This window comes from Pongo abelii, chromosome 21 (assembly GCF_028885655.2).
Source record: "Pongo abelii isolate AG06213 chromosome 21, NHGRI_mPonAbe1-v2.0_pri, whole genome shotgun sequence".
Classification (NCBI taxonomy): domain Eukaryota; kingdom Metazoa; phylum Chordata; class Mammalia; order Primates; family Hominidae; genus Pongo; species Pongo abelii.
The window spans coordinates 40,897,033-40,917,891 of record NC_072006.2 but is presented as its reverse complement, the minus strand read 5'-3'; the positions used below and the strand labels follow the sequence as shown (position 1 = coordinate 40,917,891).

At 46.4% G+C, this 20,859-nt stretch overlaps 1 protein-coding gene across 2 annotated transcripts in view; it reads left to right on the top strand.

The window, feature by feature from the left end:
• The first annotated feature begins 440 nt into the window (after positions 1-440).
• Positions 441-20,859, top strand: part of NDRG3 (NDRG family member 3) — a 90,352-nt gene continuing 69,933 nt past the window's right edge. Inside the window, exon 1 of one of the 2 annotated variants that reach the window (XM_024238513.3) lies at positions 441-525. The gene's annotated coding sequence lies outside the window, so the exon portion shown is untranslated. 2 annotated transcript variants of the gene reach the window in all.

Here is a 20,859-nt window from a genome sequence, read left to right as displayed (position 1 = left end):
GATACAATGGAGGACTGATAATTCGGAGCCCTGAGTCTTGGACTCTAGTTCTTAAATTACTATGTTAATTCACCAAAAATTTACTAAGCTCTTTCCACGTGCCGAGCACTGTGCTAGGCGCCCTGTGACCTTGGGTATGGCTCTAGGTCACCTTAAAAGGAGGATGCCATACCCTGCAAGAGCTCTTAGGGGCTTCATAAGGATGCGACTCAGGGAACTGAGGGAAGCGCTCCAGACGCAGCGCTCAATGGCCCTCCCGCCCAGCACCTCCAAAATCTGAGATTCTTCTCTGAGGAAACTCCGCAGCAAGAAAAACTACATCAAAGATGGCGCCGCCGGCCTCTCCTGGCTCAGCCACCATCTTCTCGGTAGTTCCCGAGGTGGACGGGCACAGCACGCATGCGCGGCCCTGGCGTCCTCGGCGCGCCTGCGCGGACCGCAGCACCTCCCCCGCCCCTCTCGCCGCCGCCGCCGCCGCCGCCGCCGCCACTGCTGCTGCACTGACGGCGGGTGCCCGCGCCTCAGGTGAGTGAGCGCCTCCGCCCGGCCCGCGGGGGGCGCGCGGCGCCGCATTCGGGGGCGTCGCTCCTTTGCCCTGCTCCTTCTCTGCATCATCTCCGCGGCACGGCGAGGCCCTTGGGGGCCCGTCCTGCTTGCCTCCCCCGTGCCCCCGGGGCCCTCTGCCCCGCCCCGCCCGCCCGCCGGACCCAGGTCAGCCCGGCTTTCCTCGGCCGCTCCCCGCGCCCAGCCCGCCGGCGACAGCGTGCGGGTAGCAAGAGAGCCTCCCTCCGGGCTCAACACCCTGGGTCACAGGGACGCCCCCCGCAGGCGCGAACCCTTCTCTCGCTCTGGCTCTGCAGGCGGCAGAGCTTGGTGGGCCTTGGGGTTGCTCATGCATCTACCTCGCCCGCTCCAAAAGCCCAGATGCTTGGAAGAGGGGCCGTGAGCAGCCCTTGCACCCGTCCGGCCCCAGAGCAGCAGAGGGCATCCTCTAACGGGACCCTATGACTACCCTACCGGGGAGAGGCTTCTTAGCCCCGCTTAGCCGAGGAAACTGAGGCACGGAAAGGTGAAGTGCCATGCCCAAGGTCACGCAGCTGACAAGTGGCAGGGTCAGCTCTCAACTCAGGGTCTCGGGCTCTCAGGCCAGTGCGGTTGGAATTTGATCTCGTACCTTTAAAAAAATTTTGAAATCACTTGTCATCTCTGAAGTTGCTCTCGAACGTCATAAAAGTAGGCTGCACAAAAAAGATTTTCTTGTTGTCGGAGTACAATTGAGGTGTTACTGTAATAATAATAGTGTTATTAATATAAGAGCTAACGTTCTTCCAACGCTCGCCGTGTGCCAGGGATCTTGCTAAGCATTTTATTAAGATAACCTCGCATAACCACCTCTGCACTTCCCAATCCAAATGCTTCCCCCTTCCTTGTCATGAAGCCCTTTTTTTCTTCCCGCAGAGCTGGCCTCCCTATCACAGGTAGACTAGGATCCCCATGGCTTAGGAAGCAGGGAAGCTTTCCTTTGGTGGCTTACTGACAGAACAAGAGTGATCCTTGCCTGCTGGCATCCAGATCCCCCCCGCGCCCCCCCCTTACCCTGGCCCTCAGGGGCTATTATTAGCCTTCCTTTCCTGCCAAGAGAGCAGGACTGGGCTGACGGCTAGCTGGGTGGGCTGGACTTGGAGGTGACAGAGCAGATTTGGCTAGCACTCACCTCATTCCGGGGCTTTCTGTCCGGGGCTTTCTGGCTTTGCCCCAAGGTTGGGCTTGAACATTTCAGTATTTAAGATAAAGTAAGAAGAGAAAGAGAACATTGATAGAGTGGTGCTGAATTTAAGAAGCCTCCTATGATTTAAAGTTCCAAATGAACAGCTATAAAAATATGTGAATGTTTCTCCCCCAAAATAACTAGCTCAAACTGTCATTTTTCTCCCTTAGCAAATCCTCCTCCACATTTCAAAGGCTCCACTAAATCACCACCTTCTCTGTGAAGCCTTCCCTGCTTGATTTTCCCAGTTAGAATTACACGTTCACAAAACAGGGTCTTAGCCTCAGTCTTACCCTGGGGACTTCTAGCCCCTTGAGGGCATGGTCCATCTTTGCAGCTCCAGATGCCTGGCTCACAGTAGATCCTTGGTAAGGACTCAGTGAATTTCCACCCCTCCTTTTCGTTACTCAAAGCGTGGTGTTCTGCTGCTGCCCTTCTGTTCCTCCTTTCTGCCCTTCAGTTTCTCTTTGCTTGCCTCTTCCTTCAGATTCAACTTGTCATCACCATTTACCACTCAAAGGCCTCCATCCACCCTGTTGTTTTTGAAAACTTGCAGATAAGAGTCTTGCATCAAAAAGCCTGTTAATGGACCGGGCGCTGTGATTCAACGCTTGTAATCCCAGCACTTTGGGAGGCCGAGGTGGGTGGATCACGAGGTCGGGAGATGGAGACCATCCTGGCTAACACGGGATAACCCCGTCTCTACTAAAAAATGACAGAAAATTAGCCAGGTGTGGTGGTGGGCGCCTGTAGTCCCAGGTACTCAGGAGGCTGAGGCAGGAGAATGGCGTGAACCCGGGAGGTGGAGCTTGCAGTGAGCCGAGATCGCGCCACTGCACTCCAGCCTGGGCGACAGAGCGAGACTCCGTCTCAAAAAAAAAAAAAAAAAGCTTGTTTATGTTACTTGAACGTGCACTCACGATTGAGCTGCTTTTGTTTTTTGTTTGTTTGTTTGTTTTGTTTGTTTGTTTTTTGAGACGGAGTCTCGCTCTGTTGCCCAGGCTGGTGTGCAGTGGCGCCATCTCGGCTCACTGCAAGCTCCGCCTCCTGGATTCACGCCATTCTCCTGCCTCAGCCTCCTGAGTAGCTGGGACTACAGGCGCCCGCCACCACGCCCGGCTAATTTTTTTGTATTTTTTTAGTAGAGACGGGGTTTCACCGTGTTAGTCAGGATGGTCTCGATCTCCTGACCTCGTGATCCGCCCGCCTCGGCCTCCCATAGTGCTGGGATTACAGGCGTGAGCCACCAAGCCCGGCCGAGCTGCTTTTGTTTTATTCTTTTTTTTTTTTTTTTTTTTGAGACGGAGTCTCGCTCCGTTGCCCAGGCTGGAGTGCAGTGGCGCAATCTCGGCTCACTGCAACCTCCGCCTCCTGGGTTCAAGCGATTTTCCTGCCTCAGCCACCCAAGTAGCTGGAATTACAGGCGCCCGCCACCATGCCCAGCTATTTTTTGTATTTTTAGTAGAGACGGGTTTTCACCATGTTGGCCAAGCTGGTCTTGAACTCCTGACCTCAGGTGATCCGCCTGCCTCTGCCTCCCAAAGTGGTGGGATTACAGGCGTGAGCCTCTGAGCCCGGCTGCTTTTGTTTTATTCTAAATTGTTACTTCTGAGCAGGGAAAAATGCCTGTTTATCCCCAACAGTGGAGTTGGTATATGCTATTTCGATGTACAGGGTAGTTTTCATTTGCATGTTGCAGTAGGATAGTCTGAGGCTTATACCCCTTTTGTCTGTCCCTAAATGCATGAGAAATCCATTTTTACATTCTTTTGCCTTCTGTGGCTGATTGCCCCTGGTTGTATCAAAGTAATCACAATTTTTACTGTATATCATTACATGGTATTTATAATAATAAATATACAGAAGGGTCCTTTGGGAGGCAGCAGTTATGTGCATAGATTCTTTATTTAAATGAAGCTTCTTAAAGAGTTTTTCCAAATAATTTTCTGTAAATATATTGACTATGGGTAAGGCATGGATGTATGGCGCCGGATGTGGTGGAAGATTCACAGTTGAATCAAACAGGTTCCTGTCGAGAGAGCTTACTAGCTAATTGGGAAACATTGTCTCTAACTGTACTAAAATCAAGTCTAAACATTCCCATATTAATGTTACAAGCAAAGCAATATTAGACTATAATGGAATAAGATATTCCTACATGGGGTGTTTGATAAAATTGTATGTTATTCAGGATGAAATGGAGCATTGAGTCATTAAGTCCATCCTTCTCACTTAGCACTGTGATTTTTAAAAATTCATTTACCAAAGAAAGCCCTGAAACCTGGTAAATATCCATAATCAAGCTAGCTTAAGTTTTTGTGTGCTATTTTCAAGCACTATTAAGAAAGAAAGGTGGCGGGGGGCACCTTGAGAATTGAACTTGTCCAAGGTCGCAGAACTGGCTACAACTTGAAATTCCAGACTTTTTAGCCACTAAAGGTTTATCAGTATTTCTTCTCAGTGAATTCATCCTTAAAGACATTAACTAGCAACTCTATTATGATTCTATTTATGTGCTTAGAACAGGGGTGGGAGAAGACATACAAAAACATGATTCACGTCTTCAAGGAGGTTATGGTCTGTTGGGGAAGAGTAAAGCACTGTTCTCTAATGTTGAAGTCAGCGTATATATAATTGTTAAATTATATGGTAGGCGGACTAACTGTATCATGGGAGCTGGGGAAAGGAGGCAAGAAGGATCAGTATGAGATGTGGTGGTGAGACCACTTTGGGTTTTGACTTTCTGGGCTTTGACAGGTGGATAGGGTCAGAATTAATCAAAAGGACAGGAAAACATTTTGAATCAGGGGCTGATAAAACAGACAAGATAGCAATGCCTGCCATGTTTAACAGACAGTAAAAAAATTGGCTTGGCTGGCTTAGAGCAGTGGTTCTCAACCTTTAGTGTGCACCAGCATCACCTGGAGAGCTTATTAAAACCCATATTCCTGGGCTCGACCTTCAGAGTTTCTGATTCATTAGCTCTGGAGTGGAATCCGAGAATTTGCAGTTCTAACAAGTTCCCAGATGCTGCTGATGCTGCTAGTCTAAGGATCACACTTTGAGAACCACTTGATTAGAAGGTTGAGCAGCTAGAGTCAGAAACTGTCAAATAACTTGTTTCAAAAAAGTGCGTGTGTGTCAGGTATGGGGGTATACTGACATAGGAGAGTTCTGGAAAGATATATACCAAGCTCTAATGGTCCTCACTTCTGGGAGTGGGATTTAGAGGCTTGGGGAATTTACTTTTTTACCTTTCTATATTATTTTTGCATTGTGCACATAATGCTTTTGTGTTTTAAAAATGAAAGAAAAATAAGAATCTCTTTTGAAGATATATAGTAAAATATTTATGGATAAAAAAAGAGCTTGCTAAAGTAATCTAGTGTCATCCAACAAACATTTTTAGAGTGTCTGCTATATGCCAGATGCTGCTAGCTTCTGGAAATACAAAGCCTTTGCTAAAGCTTGCAGGCTGGTGATGGTGATTGAGATGGGCAGATAACAGCTTTACTTAGTATCATGTAAGCTTCCTAAGAGCAGGGACCAGGGTCTAGCTCTGTGCTTGGCTGATAATAGGAACTTAGTAAATGATGAATGAATGAACAAACCCAGGTAAGAAGTGAAGACAGAAGGAAAGAAAAAAAGGCCAAATGGGAGATTCTGGAAGAAAACGGACAAGCCTGGATAGGAATGGTGAAAGGAAGGGGTGCATCAAAAAGTACTTTCAAGTGCAAAGATTGATAACATTTTGGGTTTACTGCAGAACTGGATGTCAAATTGTTTCTTCTAAAAGATGCCCCCCCTTTCTTTTTTAATAGCACTTGAAAATAGCACACAAAAACTTAGCTAGCTTGATTATGGATATTTACCAGGTTTCAGGGCTTTCTTTGGTAAGTAAATTTTTAAAAATCATAGTGCTAATTCTACAAAACTAATGTATAATATTTACCTACAATTAATTGTTCTCTCATTCATGTGAAATTAACTGATATATGAAGGGTGTTTTACGTGTTATACAAAAATGGGTAGTATTATGTCTTTTGATTTTATCTCTTCAGTGAAAGGGCTAGTAGTCCACTCAAAGTTCTGTGATATGTCTCATAGTACATGACAGAATTTGACATTTTATCAGTCGTAAATAAAAATTTGTTGCCCAGGTGTGGTGGCTCACGCCTGTAATCCCAGCACTTTAAGAGGCCGAGGCGGGCGGATCACGAGGTCAGGAGTTCAAGACCAGCCTGGCCAACATGGCAAACTGTCTCTACTAAAAATACAAAAATTAGCCGGGTATGGTGGCACACATCTGTAGTCCCAGCTACTCGGGAGACTGAAGCAGGAGAATCGCTTGAACCCGGGAGGCAGAGGTTGTGGTGAGCCGAGATAGTGCCACTGCACTCCAGCCTGGGTGATGTTGTTGTTGATGGCCGAATGGGGTGCACTTCGGAGGAATCTGGCTTCTTTGCATTCTGAATTTAATTCTTTATAAACACTAATTACAATAGCAAACATTAATTAATGTTATTGATATGGAGCTGGTGTCCTCCCTGAATTTGGGAAGAATGTGTTATATGGAGTCTTTTTGTGTGGAGGTGCCACTTTTTATCTTCCCTAGAGATTTAATATAGTAAATGAAGATTAATTTTCTAAGTACAGTGGTGGTTTCCGCCAGGCTTTAGCTATAGCATTTGACGATAATCCCCTTATTACCTAAAAGTGCCCATGGTCTAGAGTCTGGGGTTTTCAATTGATCAAGTAAAATTCTGGATATAGCCACTCTTTATACTTAATTTTATTACTTATTAGGTTTTTCTGTTGTAAGTTTTGCAGTGTTTTTTTTTTTTTTTGAGATGGAGTCTCGCTCTGTCACCCAGGCTGGGGTGCAGTGGCATGATCTCAGCTCACTGCAAGCTCCGCCTCCCAGGTTCACGCCATCCTCCTGCCTCAGCCTCCCGAGTAGCTGGGACTACAGGCGCCCGCCACCACGCCTAGCTAATTTTTTGTATTTTTAGTAGAGACGGGGTTTCACCATGGTCTCGATCTCCTGACCTCGTGATCCGCCCGCCTTGGCCTCCCATAGTGCTGGGATTGTAGGCATGAGCCACCGCACCTGGCCTAGACAGGGTTTCACCGTGTTGGCCAGGATAGTTGGGATCTCCTGACCTCATGATCCGCCCACCTCAGGCTCCCAAACTGCTGGGATTACAGGTGTGAGCCACTGCGCCTGGCCCAGTGCTCCTGTATTTTTAAGGCTGAATTTTCTTTCATGGATACAAGTTGACAGCTTTTTTTTTTTCTTTTTTTTTTGGAGGCGGAGTCTCACTCTGTTGCCCAAGCTGGAGTGCAGTGGGGCAATCCCGACTCACTGCAACCTCCGCCTCCCGGGTTCATGCGATTCTCCTGCCTCAGGCTCCCGAGTAGCTGGGATTACAGGCCCATGCCACCACACCCGGCTAATTTTTGCATTTTTAGTAGAGATGGGGTTTCACCATGTTGGTCAGGCTGGTCTCGATCTCCCGACCTCGTGATCCACCAGCCTTGGCCTCCCAAAGTGCTGGGATTACAGGCGTGAGCCACCGTGCCCGGCCTGCTTTTTTTTTTTTTTTTTTAGTTGGGGTGGTCTCGTTTTGTCACCCAGACTGGAGTGCAGTGGCAGGATCTCGGCTTACTGCAGCCTCTGCCTCCCGAGTTCAGGCGATTCTCCTGCCTCAGCCTTCTGAGTAGCTGGGAAGTAGCTGGGATTACAGGTGCATGCCATCACCCCTGGCTAATTTTTGTAATTTTAGTAGAGATGGGGTTTCACCATGTTGGCCAGACTGGTCTTGAACTCCTGACCTCAGGTGATCCACCCGCCTCGGCCTCCCAAAGTGCTGGGATTACAGGCATGAGCCACTCTGGCTGGTTCCTTTTTTTTTTTTTTTGAGACGGGTTTTTACTGTGTGGTCCAGGCTGGAGTGCAGTGGCATGATCTCAGTTCACTGCAACCTCTGCCTCCCAGGTTCAAGCAATTCTCCTGCCTCAGCCTCCCGAGTAGCTGGGATTACAGGTGCATGCCACCACACCTGACTAATTTTTGTATTTTTAGTAGAGATGGGGTTTCACCATGTTGGCCAGGCTGGTCTCAAACTCCTCACCTCAACTGATCTGCCCACCCTGGCCTCCCAAAGTGTTGGGATTACAGGCGTGAGCCACTATGCCTAGCCCTATTTTTTAACTTTTGAAAGTGTTGCTTTTTTTTTTTTTTTTTAGCGAAGGAATTTTGGTCTTTTGCCCAGTCTAGAGTGAAGTCGTGAAGTGGTGTGATCTTGGCTCACTGCAACCTCCGTCTCCCGGATTCAAGCAATTCTCCTGCCTCAGCCTCTCGTGTAGCTGGGATTATAGGTCCCGCCACCACGCCTGGCTAATTTTTGTATTTTTAGTAGAGACAGGGTTTCGCCATGTTGGCCAGGCTGGTCTCGAACTCCTGCCTTGGCCTCCCAAAGTGCTAGGAGAAAGTGTTGCTTTTAAGTCATTTTGTTGGGATGGTTTTAACCAGGGTGTTCACTAAAATATAACTTTTGATGATTAGTCCACAGGTTATATTGCATTTCCAATACCCCCAGGTAGGTACAAGTCTCATATTACAGTAGTAATGATAATAACAATACCTAAATTTTGTATGGGGCTTTTCAATGTGCAGAATTTTTTTTTTTTTTTTTTTTTTTTTTTGAGACAGAGTCTTGCTCTGTCACCAGGCTGGAGTGCGGTGGCACAATCTCAGCTCACTGTAACCTCCACCTGCTAGGTTCAAGCAGTTCTCATGCCTCAGCCTCCTGAGTAGCTGAGACTACAGGTGACCGCCACCACGCCTGGCTAATTTTTTGTATTTTTGGTGGAGGTGAGTTTCACCATGTTGGCCAAGCTGGTCTCAAACTCTGCCCACCTCAGCCTCTCAAAGTGTTGGTATTACAGGCATGAGCCACTGCGCCCAGCCAATTTTCAGAATTATTTTATAGTAACATCCTGGTAAGCTCCAGTAACCTAACCTGAGAATATGCATTAGAAGGATTAATGATCAGATGGCATCAAGTGGGGAAAATTGGTTATAGAGGTCAGGATGCCGATTGCTCAGGTTCAAATCCTTGCTCTGCTGCTTGCTAGCTGTGTGACCTTTGGCAAATTACAATACCCCATCCGAGCTTCAGTTTCTTCATCTGTAAAATGGGGTGGATTACAGTACCTAACTAAATATGTTGGGAAGCACAATGAAATAATGAATCGATAAAGTGCTTATCACGGTACCTGGTATAGTGTAAGCGCTCAATAAATTTGGCTCGTATGAGTATTATATACTGCACTTTAGGGGTCTTGTTTGTCCTTTACCTCACTCAGGCTGCCTTAAAGTACAAATTGTTTTCGGGGATTCCGCCTTACAGCTGGCAGGAACCCAGAGCCATCTATCTAAGAGCACGCCCCGGGGCTTTGCTGGGTAGCTTTCCTCGTGTCCTGAGTTGCCTTCTTCAGGAGTGGAAGGCAGGGGGTTGTGCTTCTGCTTTTAGAGTTACTTAGTATGACTCCTGTGTTAAAACTTCTGCTGGCCGATGGGTGTCTGGGATTAACAAGAAGGCTCCTAGATGGGTCTTGCTTTGTTCTAGCTGTTATTTATACCAGGACCCTGGAGTGGATAGAATTAATATATAGGACAGACTCAGATTCCCAGCTTGGCAGTCTCTACAAACCTCTCATTTACCACCTGCTGCCAGAACCCAGGAGTGACACAACAGGAAGGTGGGCCTATTGCAGGGGTTGCTGCCCTTTTCCTTTCAGGAAAATATGAGGGGTGTGAATGGCCCTTATCTAGGCCTGAGGATGAGCAGGGGTACTTCCTGTTACAGTGAGGATCTGTGAGCATATGAGCTACTTAAGTATCTGCTTTTGATCCTTCCCCACCCCTTAGCTTATGGAGATAGGGGGGATAGCATCTCTGAGAGAATTTCTTCTGGTGAAGAGGTACCCAGACTTTCCTTTATGCAGTGAAGAATCTCAGCTGTATTTTTAAAAGTCTTCCATGGAGCTGGGTGGTTTGGCTTGTTTATCTGGCTTCCGGGGGGAGTCTCTTGAGATCCTTTGCTTTCCTAAGGGCCCCCAGGAGACAGCAATAGAACCAACATCCATTACTGTAGACACTTGAGGGGATGTTTAAGTCAATAGTTTTATGATTAGATTAATTCAGCCTTTAACCCTGAGGAAACTTAAGAGCCAAGTCATCAGATAATTGTGCATCTTCTAGACTGAAGTATGGAATTTAGCCCAGTACTCTGGGATGTCTTTCAGAGCTGAGCTAGGAATCCACATGCTAATTCCAGCTCCACACCTAGCTGGCTGTGTGAATTCAGAAATCACTTAAATTTTCTGGGCCTCTTTTCTCATTGGAGAATGAGGGCATTACTGTAAACCAGTGGTTCTTAGCCCTGGCTGCATGTAAGAGTTACCTGTGAAGCTTTAAAAACAATACTCAGGCCCTACGTTAGCCCAATTAAATTGGATCTTTAAGGCTGGGGCTGAGTCGTTGATAATCTTCACTGCTTCCCAGGTTTGAGTGTAGCTAAGATAACTATGTGGACAACATGACCAAGTTTTAAACAACTGAAAAAAGTTAAGCTTCTGTGTCATTCTGCTCCTCAGAAACCTTCAGGGGTTGTCTGTGTAGTAAAGTCCAGCTCAGGTGCTCTGTGTTCTGACCTAGCCTACTTCTGCAGCTTGTCTTCTTTCCCAGCTACATTGTTCTTGGTGTCTCCTGAATGTATTGTCTTTTTTTTTTTTTTTTTTTTTTTTTTTGAGACAGAGCCTTGCTCTGCGGCCCAGGCTGGAGTGCAATGGTGCAATCTCGGCTCCCTGCAACCTCCACCCCCTGGGTTCAAGCCTCAGCCTCCCGAGCTGAGATTAAGGCATGCGCCATCATGCTCAGCTAATTTTTGTATTATTAGTAGAAATGGGGTTTCACTTTGTTGGCCAGGCTGATCTTGAACTTCTGACCTCAAGTGATCCTCCCACCTCAGCCTCCCAAAGTGCTGGGATTACAGGTGCCCTGCCTGAATGTATTGTCTTTAATTCTTTCTTTCCCAACCCTGATGTCCTCACCTGTATGTCTCTCCTCCCTTCCCCTGTTCAAAACATATCCCTTTAGGGCCCATCATTCTCCCCTCCCTTGGGAAACTCCTGACCATCCTAATCCTTAGTTATTTCTCCTGCCTCTGCATTGGTTTTGAGCTTCATTATCTCTGAGTGTGTGTTCCAAACACTAGCTGCAATGTAAACATGATAACTCAAGCAGCATTCAATGCTTCAGAGAGTGGGACACATGGAAATACAGGTTGAGTATTCCTTATCCAAAATGCTTGGGACCAGAAGTGTTTCAGGTTTTGGATTTTCTCCAATTTTGGAATATTTGAATTATACTTACCAGTTGACCATCCCTAATCTGAAAATCTGAAATCCGAGTGCTCCAATGAGCATTTAGTTTGAGCGTCATGTCAGTGCTCAAAAAGTTTTGGATTTTGAAGCATTTCGGATTTGGGATTTTCAGATTAGAGCTGCTCAACATGTGCCACTGGGGTGACTTGTATACTGTTAAACGTGTGATATGGTGTATTGTTGTCTATTTCATTACGTATGTATGTCTTGTAAATATTAGTTGGTGGATAGCTATCCATGACCAGCCTCCAGCTGTCATTTTTACCCTTATTTCCTATTTCCAGCAGACCTTGTGCTTTCTCATCTCCTTGCTTTTAAGTTATCCTCCCTTTCTGGAATTTCTTGTTTATTCTTATTCTCATCTACAGGAATTTTATCTATTTCTGAAGGTGCAGTTCAGATATTACCTCCTCCATGAAACTTCTTCCCAGCACCCACAAGCTGCATTGACTCACTTATGCCCTAAACATCTGTAACCCTTAGAGCAGTGGTTCTCAATTGGGAGTGATTTTGCCCCAAAGAGGACATTTGGCATTATCTGGAGACATGTTTGGTTGTCACAACTGTTGGGGGAGTGTGCCACTGTCATCTAGTATTGGAGGCCAGGGATGCTGCTACACATTCTGCAATGCATAGAACAGACCTCCCACAACAAAGAATCATCTGGCCTAAAATGTCAGTTGTGCCAAGGTTGAGAAACTGCCTTTGAGTTTGTCCAGTTCATAAGCTTCTATGTATACTGCCTTGAACTGTAACAATTTGTTTATAGACCTTATCTCCCCTATTTAATTGAATTAATGGGTAAAGACTAATTCCAGTCCTCCATCTGTGCTTTCTTGTTATTCACTACATATCAGGGCTTAATCATAGAGCCTGTGGCCTAATCCTAACTGCTTAAGCAGAGATAAAGACATGTTCAGTGTGGAGTGGGTGTGGTGAGGCAGTCTTCTCAATTCTGAATTTCTCTTCTTTTCACTCTCAGTCTTTTCATCTGTGATGACCTGGGAGAAAGTGTGATTTAGGGCATAAAGTGAGCATTTGGGATCAGAAGACCTGGGTTTCAATTCCAGCTGTGCCATTTATTAGTTGTGGTATTTTGGTCAATCCATGTCACCTCTTTTTTTTTTTTTTTGAGACGGAGTCTCGCTCTGTTACCCAGGCTGGAGTGTAGTGGCGCGATCTCGGCTCACTGCAAGCTCCGCCTCCCCGGTTCACGCCATTCTCCTGCCTCAGCCTCCCGAGTAGCTGGACTACAGGCACTCGCTACCTCGCCCGGCTAATTTTTTGTATATTTAGTAGAGACGGGGTTTCACCATGTTGGCCAGGATGGTCTCGATCTCTTGACCTCGTGATCCGCCCACGTTGGCCTCCCAAAGTGCTGGGATTACAGGCGTGAGCCACCGCGCCCGGCCATACCTTCATTCTGTTTTGGTTGTCTGTCTGCAATCTTGCCAAAATCAAAAGTGATTGACTCTGCCCCTAGAATACTAGCTAGTGGCCTGGTGTCAGCACATCCTGGCAAGGCCTGACAAAGGCCAAACTTGGTCATGGGAAAAAGCTATAAAACAAGACAGCTTGCAGTTTCAAAAGCCAATAACTTTCTTATTGTTCTTATTGTCTTTATTAAACTAACAAAGAAACTTATATATATGTATGTGTGTATGTGTATATGTATGTGTGTGTATATATATATATATATATATATATATATTTTTTTTTTTTTTTTTTTTTTTTTGAGACAGGATCGTGTTCCGTCACCCAGGCTGGACTGCAGTGGTTTAATCTCAGCTTACTGCAGCCTTCACCTTCTGGGCTCAAGCAGTCTTCCCACCTCAGCCTCCTGACTAGCTGGGACTGCAGGCACACGTCATCACACCCGGCTAATTTTTGTATTCTTTATAGACACAGGGTCTCGCCATGTTGCCTGGGCTGGTCTCAAACTCCTGGGCTCAAACAATCCACCCTCTTTGGCCTCCCAAAATGCTAGATTAGAGGCGTGAGCCACCTCGCCTGGCCAAAGCAATGTTTTTAAGTGCTTGAAATCTCAGTGAGCTTCATCTGACTAAATGGACACAGTGCAGAATGAGATACAAGCTGAGACCCTCATGTCCCCAGGGTCAGGCCAAGTGTATCCTCCTGTTTATTTGCTGAGTGATCTCCAGCAAGCGGTTGACCCTCACTAGGCTAGTACCTGGGGAAATGCTTAGGATTGTAGTAAGGCTCATGCTGGTGGGGAGGAATGTGAAGTACTGCTTCTACAGGGAGCTTCAGGATCACAAAATGCCAGCCCTGTCAGGGACTCAAAAAGGTCATCCTGCCCAATCTTTTCCCTTGACAGATGGGGTAACTGAGGCCCAGAAAAGGAAAATGCTTTGCTCAGCGCCACTGAGCTATGTAGGGGCCCATTTAGGTTTAGAATCCACATCTGATGTGCTTACAGGCTCTTTCCATTACTGGAAGAATCCATGCGTCTCTGGGTGTCTTTTTTCTGAGTGAACAAAGTATTGCACTCTGTATTATCGTGCTTTAAACTGTGTTCTGCAGAGGCCTAGTGGTCTCACCACCACTTCAACCAAAGTCTCTACATGTTTTCTGTTTTCTATTTTGGAGTTTTGCTGTAAAACTTGAAAGTCACTGATCTTGTTGATCTTTTAAAGCCCCTCCAAGTGTGTGTCTCTCCTGGATTCCTGGTGACATTTTTGCTTGCATTTCAATTCAGAAATGTTAGTTTCTATATTTCTATTATTTATTTTGAGACAGGGTCTCACTCTGTTGCCCAGGCTGGACTGCAGCAGTGCAGTCGTGGCTCGCTGCAGCCTCAACCTCCTGGGTTCAGGCAATCCTCCCACCTCAGCTTCCTGAGTGGCTGAACTACAGGCACATACCATCACACCCTGCTAATTGTTTAATTTTTTGTAGAGATGGGGTCTCATTGTGTTGCTCAGGCTGGTCTTGAACTCCTGGACTCAAGTGATCCTCCCACCTTCCAAAGTGCTGGGATTACAGATTTGATCCACTATGCCAACTAATTTCTATATTTCTATTCTTTTCTTTCTTTTTTTGAGAAGGAGTCTTGCTCTGTCGCCCAGACTGGAGCACAGTGGTGTGATCTCGGCTCACTGCAAGCTCTGCCTCCTGGATTCATGCCATTCTCCTGCCTCAGCCTCCCGAGTAGCTGGGACTACAGGCGCCCACCACCATGCCCAGCTAATTTTTTTGTATTTTTTTAGTAGAGACGGGGTTTCACCATGTTAGACAGGATGGTCTCGATCTCCTGACCTCGTGATCCACCTGCCTCGGCCTCCCAAAATGCTGGGATTACAGGTGTGACCCACCGCGCCTGGCCTAATTTCTATATTTCTAAAAAGTGATGTACATAGTCATGGGCTTTTCAGCATGGAGAACCGAACTTCATTTTTCCTAGATTTTAACACCACTGACTTTTACTGTCCAAAGTTAATGGCCCTTTCATAGTCTTCATCCTCCTCCTTTTTTCTTCAGCATTTGACAGTTTTCCTCCACTTTTGTGTAAATCTCTCTTCTCCCTTGAATTCTTTGACACTGTATTTCTGCCTTTCCTCTAGCATCTCTGAATATTTTTTCTTTGTCTCTTACTGGTTCTTTCTTTTCCATCACTGAGTTGTCCTTCAGAAGAGCCGAGGCCTACAGACCTCCTTATCTCTGGTTTGGTGATCGTTTGGAGGCTTACCTCACTCATTCTCACTCCCACCTATGCTCGGGTCTCTCTTGGATTCCTGACTGAAACTGATTTTCTTTTTAACAAATCAGTTTCTCTGTTACTTTTTCTCAGCTCACTAATTTCCATTCATTGTGCCATAATTCTTTTATCTCCCCAACTGAAAACTTCGGCAAAATCTAACTCTTCTCTGACCTTGTTCTACTTTTTTTATTTCTTTTTTTTTTTTTTTCGAGACAGGATCTCCCTCTGTTGCCCAGGCGGGAGTGCAGTGGCGCAATCTTGGCTCACTCCAACCTCCTCCCAGTTTTAAGCGATTCTCATGCCTCAGCCTCCCAAGTAGCTGGAATTACCACCAAGCCTGGCTAATTTTTGTATGGTTAATAGTGACAGGGTTTTACCATATTGGCCAGGCTGGTCTCGAACTCCTGGCCTCAAATAATTCTCCCATCTCGGCCTCCCACAGTGCTAGGATTATAGGCATGTGCCACTGTGCCCTGGCCAACCTTGTGCTATTTTTACCAACTTTATATCCCAGAGCTCCCCCTCCTTTTTTTTTTTGTTTTTCCACATTTCATAATTTCAGGAGCCTGACAGACCCTTGTTACCTTTCAGCGAGGTTTCTGCAAACTATTTTGTTTCTCCAGTATATTCACATTTTAGTTGATTGGACCTGTTGAGTCTTTAAAAAATCGCATCTTAGCCTGGGCAACATAGTAAGACCTGTTTCTACCAAAAAACAAAAATTAGCCAGGCATAGTGGTATATGTCTGTAGTTCTTAGCTCTTTGGGAGGCTGAGGCGGGAGGATTGCTTGACCATTGGAATTCAAGGTTACAGTGAGCTAAGATGGTGCCACTGCACTCTAGCCTGAGTGACAGAGCAAGACCCTGTCTCCAAAAAAACAATTTTTTTTTTTTTCTTGAGACAGTCTCGCTCTGTCACCTGGTCTGGAGTGCAGTGGCACAATCTCACCTCACTGCAACCTCCGCCTCCCAGGTTCAAGCGAGTCTCCTGCTTCTGCCTCCTGAGTAGCTGGGATTACAGCCACGTGCCATCATGCCCGGCTAATTTTTGTATTTTTGGTAGACACCAGGTTTCACCACGTTGGCCAGACTGGTCTCAAACTCCTGACTTCAGGTGATCCGCCCGCCTCGGCCTCCTAAAGTGCTGGGATTACAGGCGTGAGCCACCATTCCCGGCCCCCAAAACATTTAAAAATAAAAAATAAAAGTTCTATCTAGTTTACTGAAATTTTGGAAGAAGGCAGGACGAAATCAAATTAATGGAGTCTTCCTTTACCCCATCCTCGCTGATCTCTATTGAAGATTGTTGCTAATTGGCTGGGCATGGTGGCTCACGCCTGTAATCCTAGCACTTTGGGAGGCTGAGGTGGGTGGATCGCTTGAGCTCAGGAGTTAGAGACCAGCCTGGGCAACAGAGTGAAACCCTGACACTACAAAATGTACAAAAATTAGCTGGGCGTGGTTGTGTGTGCCTGTGGTCCCAGCTACTTGAAGGGTGAGGTGAGAGAATGGCTTGAGCCTGGAAGACAGAGGTTGCAGGTAGCCGAGATTGTGCCACTGCACTCTAGCCTGGGTGACAGAGCCAAACTCTGTCCCAAAAAAAAAAAAAAAAAAAAGATTGTTGCTAATAATAATGAAGGCTTTCAGTTCATCTCCTCACCTCAGATTATCTCCACCTCTCCTCAGTGATGAGGTCACATGTTAGACTCTCGTCACTTAAAACTGATCATATCTGAGATTCTAAACAAGATGTCCAGGTGATAGATTTTGAAGCTCACTATTCTAACAAGCAAGAAATAGCCCTTGCCTCTGAAACTGTTTGCCAAGTAATAGCTGGAACTTTATTTCTCTTTTCTCTACTCATTCCACGTCCTCTATGCCCTTAGCGTTATAACTACTGAGATAGTGAGGGCTCTTGTCCTGGTGTGATGACTCAGAGCTTCATTTCTAAGGTGTCTGAGTCATTGTTGGTATGTATAGGATTGCTTTAGGCTTCTGTTACCTCAAGGAGGTGCCACAGGCTGGGTAAAGAGGAAAAAACGTGCTCGGGGTCCTACAATCAGTAGATGGGGCCTGGCACAGACATTATGGTATATGGGTTGAGTATCCCTTATCCAAAATGCCTTGAACAGCCTGGGTACAGTGGCTTATGCCTGTAATCCCAGCACTTTGGGAGGCTGAGGTAGGCAGATCACCTGAGGTCAGGAGTTCGAGACCAGCCTGGCCAACATGGTGAAACCTTGTCTCTACTAAAAATACAAAAATTAGCTGGGCATGGTGGCACCTGTAGTCCCAGCTACTTGGGAGATGGAGGCAGGAGAATCGCTTGAGCCCAGGAGGCGGAGGTTGCAGTGAGCCGAGATTGAGCCACTGCACTCCAGCCTGGGCGACAGAGTGAGACTCTGTCTCAAAACTCCCCCCCCCCCCACAAAAAAAACAAAAAAAAAACAAAATGCCTTGAACCAGAAGTATTTCAGATTTTGGATTTTTTCTGATTTTGCAATATTTGTATTATACTTACTGTTTAAGCATCTCAAATCTGAAAATGTGAAATCTGAAATGCTCCAAAACCCCAATCTTTTTGAGCACAGACTTGATGTTCAAGGGAGATGCCCACTGGAGCTTGTTTATGTATGTGTGTGTCCATGTATCCATCCACCCATCCATCCATCTATCCATCCGTCTTTGTCACCTCTTCCAGGCATCCGTTGGAGCATTTTGGATTTCAGATTTTTGAATTTGGGATGCTCAACCTGTAACGGGAAAAGCAGAGGTTTTAAAATCCTTTCCCTGGCTGGGCGCGGTGGCTCACGCCTGTAATCCCAGCACTTTGGGAGGCTGAGGCGGGTGGATCACAAGGTCAGGAGATCGAGACCATCCTGGCTAACGCGGTGAAACCCCATCTCTACTAAAAATACAAAAAATTAGCTGGGCGTAGTGGCGGGCGCCTGTAGTCCCAGCTACTCAGGAGGCTGACGCAGGAGAATGGCGTGAACCCAGGAGGCGGAGCTTACAGTGAGCTGAGATGGGCCACTGCACTCCAGCCTGGGCGACAGAGTGAGAATCCGTCTCAAAAAAAAAAAAAAAAAAAAGAAAAGAATAAAGGCTGAGTGCGGTGGCTCACGCCTGTAATCCCACCACTTTGGGAGGCCAAAGCAGGCAGATCACCTGAGGTCAAGAGTTCGAGACCAGCCTGGCCAACATGGTAAAACCCCGTCTCTACTAAAAATATAAAAATTAGCTGGTCCTGGTGGCGGATGCCTGTAATCCCAGCCACTCAGGAGGCTGAGACAGGAGAATCGCTTGAACCCAAGAGGCGGAGGTTGCAGTGAGCTGAGATCGTGCCACTGCACTCCAGCCTGTGTGATGAATAAAACTCTGTCTCAAAGAAAAAAATAAATAAATAAAGATATCTAGGCCAGGCGGGGTGGCTCATACTTGTAATCCCAGCACTTTGGGAGACTGAAGCTGGCAGATTACTTGAGGGCAGGAGTTTGAGACCAGCCTTGCTAACAGGGAAGCCCTGTCTTTACTGAAAAATACAAAGATTAGCCGGGCATGGAGGCATGTGCCTATAGTCCCAGCTACTTGGGAGGCTGAGGCAGGAGAATCACTTGAACCTGGGAAGCGGAAGTTGCAGTGAGCCAAGATTGCACCACTGTGCTCCAGCCTGGGCAACAGAGCAAGACTCTTGTCTCAGGAAAAAAAAGAAAGAAAGATATCTACCAGAGAGGATTGTTATGAGGATTAAACATAAGGTGCCGAGATTATAATTCCTGACAGAGTAGGTGGCCACCTTTTCTCCTTTCCCTTTCTAGCCATTTGGTATCAGACTCATTTCCTTAATTTGAAGATGGCTAGTGTTTCCTTATCAATCCTCCCTCCTACTCATATGACTAGGAAAGAGGCAAAAATTGTTGACTGCAATTTATAAAATCCCTACTTGCCTTTCGAAAATATTAATAGCTTTTAGTACCTGTATGGGATCTGGCAGCCATACCATTTGTACAGATGCCGGAACTGCAGGCCTTAGATCCCCAGGAGGGAGCCCGTCTGTGCAGCTGAGGGATCTGGAGATGGAGTTTTCCACCAGAATCTTAGTTTTCTTGTATATGTTATAAAACTGCTCATAGGCAAGGGCTTGAGACATTGAAAGCGGAGCAAAAATGGAGTCTCCAGAAGAATGCATTAGGCCCCCTAATACGTGGAAGGTGAATGTCTACTGCCATGTTGCCAAATCCTGAGTCACCCTGGAGCAGCTTACTGTCCTGCACAGCATTGTCGCCTGAACCTGCATTGGGCCTGGCTGATAGGGACAGCCTTCTCATTTAATTTGTGTCTTTGTGTAAGTGTTTGTTGGTGTAAAAATTGCATTGTTCTTCATCTTTAAAAAAATACGTAGGGATGGGTGTGGTGGCTCACACCTGTAATCCCAGCACTTTGGGAAGCCAAGGCAGGGGGTTGCTTGAGTCTAGGAGTTCAAGAGCAGTCTGGACAACACAGGGAAACTCCTGTCCCTAAAAAAATTTTTTTTTAATTAGCAAGTCATGGTGGCACATGCCCATTGTCTCAGCTATGTGAGAGGCTGGGGTGGGAGGATTGCTTGAGCCTGGGAGGTTGAGAGCCATGATTGTGCCACTGCACTCCAGCCTAGGTGAAAGAGTAAGACCCCATCTCAAAAAAAAAAAAAAGGAACACTAGGTGAATGCCAGTCACTTTGGACTTGAGGGCACCTTAGGCCTTTCTCTGACCCTTTGACAGGCCCACCCATGTGAAGTCATATTTGAATAATTCCCATCTTGAAGTGCATTGCTTTCCAGTAAGTGAATTAAAGTAGGGATAAAGTGGGTGAGTTAAAAAAACAATTTCAGGAAATCACCATTTAAGTGGGGAAAAAAAAAAGTGGAAATAGGCTAAAATGGTTTTCTTTAGATGGAAGGACTATGAGTAAATTATCTGTTCATTATTCTGTGATTTCCGTATTTTCTTTTTTCTTTTTTTTTTAGACGGAGTCTTGTTCTGTCACCCAGGCTGGAGTGCAGTGGTGCGATCTCAGCTCATTGCAACCTCTGCCTCCCAGGCTCAAGTGATTCTCCTGCCTCAGCCTCCCGAGTAGCTGAGATTACAGGGCTTGCCACCACACCCAGCTAATTTTTGTATTGTTAGTAGAGACAGGGTTTCACCATGTTGTCCAGGCTGGTCTCAAACCTCAGGTGATCCACCCGCCTCAGCCTCCCAGCATGCTGGGATTACAGGCATGAGCCACCGTTCCCGGCTGATTTCCGTATTTTCTTCTTTTTTTGTTTTTTGTTTTTTGAGACAGGGTCTCACTCTGTTGCCCAGGCTGGAGTGCAGTGGTGCAGTCTCAGCTTACTGCAACCTCCACCTCCAAGGCTCAAGTGATTCTCCTGCCTCAGCCTTCCGAGTAGCTGGGATTACAGGCGTGCACCACCACACCTGTCTAATTTTTTAATTTTTAGTAGAGACGGGGTTTCTCCATGTTGGCCAGGCTGGTCTTGAACACCTGACCTCAAATGATCCACCTGCCTCGGCCTCCCAAAGTGCTGGGATTACAGGCGTGAGCCACTGCGCCCGGCCGATTTCCATATTTTCTAAAGTGAGCACATATTGCTTTTATAAAAGGGAAAAAGCTGATTTTGTTTTGTTTTGTTTTTGAATTTTTGAGACAGAGTCTTGTTCTGTTGCCCAGGCTGGAGTACAGTTGCCAGATCTTGGCTCACTGCAACCTCCGCCCCCTGGGTTCAAGTGATTCTTGTGCCTCACCCTGCTGGAGTAGCTGGAATTATAGGTGTGTGCCACCACACCCAGCTAATTTTTTTGTACTTTTAGTAGAGATGGGGTTTCACCATGTTGACCAGGCTGGTCTCGACCTCCTGACCTCAGGTGATCTATCCA